The sequence below is a fragment of the Salvia hispanica genome, chromosome 6 (genome assembly GCF_023119035.1).
Source record: "Salvia hispanica cultivar TCC Black 2014 chromosome 6, UniMelb_Shisp_WGS_1.0, whole genome shotgun sequence".
In the NCBI taxonomy this organism is placed as follows: Eukaryota; Viridiplantae; Streptophyta; class Magnoliopsida; order Lamiales; family Lamiaceae; genus Salvia; species Salvia hispanica.
In genome coordinates, this window is record NC_062970.1 from 8,458,040 (window position 1) to 8,460,700 (window position 2,661).

General features: G+C 33.7%; 1 long non-coding RNA gene across 1 annotated transcript; it reads left to right on the top strand.

The window, feature by feature from the left end:
* The first annotated feature begins 302 nt into the window (after nt 1-302).
* LOC125192029 lies at nt 303-1,226 on the top strand. Its single transcript, XR_007171291.1, has 3 exons — nt 303-360; nt 574-761; nt 839-1,226. It is a non-coding gene; the product is annotated as an uncharacterized LOC125192029 (long non-coding RNA).
* Nucleotides 1,227-2,661: the final 1,435 nt, after the last annotated feature.

Sequence of the window (2,661 nt, forward strand, 5' to 3'; positions counted from 1 at the left end):
ACCCCTCTTATACCGCTGTGCTCCGACCGTCTCCGCCCCGTAGTGAACCGCCGAGCCCCGACTCCGTCTCCGCCTCAACTTTAAAATCTGAAACTGAAAATTGGGGAAGAAGAAGACTGAAAAGTGGGCTTATTTATTTTAGGCTTTTTAATTCATTATTGGGGTGCTCATTTAGTTTGGGCTTTTTAACTTAATAAACTAAGTATCAATCCAAAATAATGTCAACCCTAAGCCCTTACCCAATTAGCCCAATTGCCCAATTCTTCACATAAACTTCACGCCTGGAGTTCGCCGCTTCGCCTGGATTTTCGAATTGCTAGATTTCGTCCGCCGCCACCGGAGTTCTTCACCGCGATTTAGGTAAGAATTCATGTAAATAGGTGATATATCATACTTGGTATGTAATTTAGGGCTTAGTGCAGTATATCCTATTTGTCAAATCTCAAGGCTCAATTTCGATTTCTCAAGTTTTATTTGCCTCAATGTTTTTTAATTTAATTTGTACAGTATGCTTCAATTTCCCCTTGGTGTACCGTTTGATTGAGTTGACACTGATCCTCCCGGTTGCAACAGCTTCTGTCGAAAGAGTATTTTCTGCCATGGAAATTATTAAGACAGATTCGCGCAATAGAATGGGAGACGAATGGATGAATGATATCTTAGTTGTATACATTGAGAGGGGAATTTCAAAAAAATTGGAAATGAGACCATTCTTCGGCGATTTCAGGACATGGCAACTCGCCGGAAACAGTTATCATCTAGTATGTCGTAAAAGTTGAGCAGGCATTACACGTAAGATTATATATTTTAATATTTATATATATTTTTTAAATTTCAGCCCCGGCTTGCTCAATTTTCTGGATCCGTCACTGCATTTGAACACACCATTCACAAGCATTCCGCATCATAAGCTCTCTCCCTCTCCTGCATTGTTTTTCTGTCGAAAGCTCTGCCCTCTCCTCCATCTAGTTCGCCGGAGCTCTGCTCATAGCGGTGCTGCTTCACCAGAGACGTAGCTGTTTTATCTTGGGGACGAAATGCCAATCAGAGAGCACTATCAGGGCGTATCTCGTCTTGCGGAAAGAGGACTCTTCGACTCGGCTAACTACGTATTTGCGGTTAATTATTTCGATATTTCCTTTGTAATCTCGTTTCAGTTTTACATTCTATATTCCTTCTTTAGGGTTGGATTACGCCCTATTTTTATAGTATCTTCATATCTTGTAATACAGAAACTAACAACAAATACCGTTCCCTATTCTGTAGCCAAGGTAATTTTTTTAGCATGAAATTTAAAAAAAAATTGTGTTAAAACTAATTGCATCCATAATCTCCATCCACTCGATCCAATTGGAATAAATTTTATTAATAAAATACTATTAATTTCTCACTTATCCATACGCACAACCCTAATTTTCGCTAAAATTTCTGCTCCCATTGATGAAAATCACTTAGCTTTGCTCTCTGATTGCTCCCAAAAAATCAGATAGCCTATGTCTTGAAAAAATGTCTTAAAGGAGATGCTTATTCATCTTAGTTTAGAAACATGTCTTGAAGGAGCTGCCTATTCATCCTTGTATCATAATTGATCTTAATATATTCAAATAACTGCAAAATTGTTTGATTTTGCTGGTTTTTTAAGAATCGGTTTCAAATAGTGTTTTATAAACTGGATCAAACCGACTGGTTCAGCCATGAACAGATGCTTGATCCTGTCCGACTCATGCCTTTAAACCAGTGAAGCTTTGAACCGTTTTGGATTGGGTAAATCGGTCAGTTCGGCCAGAAACCATCTGCCAGGTGGACTGATTTTTCAAATATTTATAAATTTTTTGAAAAAACAGTGTCGGAGAGGTTTTGATCCTAAAACCTTTTAGTTATAAAGATATTTGCTACTACACCTAAGTTGTTACTTAACACACAAAAAACTTTAACTATATCTATATATAAATATCAATTTTTTTTTATCAAATTAACTAATTATTCATGTTTAATAGTAATACATTCTTACAAAATAATATTTTTTCATTTAGTACTAAATTTTTATATAAGATGCATATAATATACATTTAATTTAATTTTTTATAATAAAATAAATTATTACTTTTCCTCCTTAAAAGTTGAATTAATCACTTGTGCATGTTTTACAAGAATACTAAAAAAATGCATTAGCTTGCACGTACATACGGAGTATTATTCATCTAAATTTTATATATATGAATTAAATGATTTTCCTATTATAATTATTGAGTTAAAAAAATATCTAAATATACATACTCAATTATTCCTCCTCGCAATATTAAAATATCAACAAAATTGAGTTTAATTAAAAATACAAAAGTATATAGATAAAGTAAAGTAGTAAATATTTGTGTTTATACTGATAATAAGATGATAATAAGAGTATGAATTGATGAAATGAAGAATGGACAAAGAAAAGAAAAAATATGCTCTCACTGAGGATTGAATCATAGACCTCTTAGTTAAAAATCCCTAAATCCTAGATAAGATTGTGAATGACACGAGTTTTAATGTATAATTGGTAAAATAAGAGAGAGATAAGAAAAGTAAAAAGAGAGGGAGGAAAAAGGTAGTGAAATGAGTGGACGTGTGAGATCAGTATTGGTTGAAAACTTTCCTTTTTTAACTTAGTCTATTTTT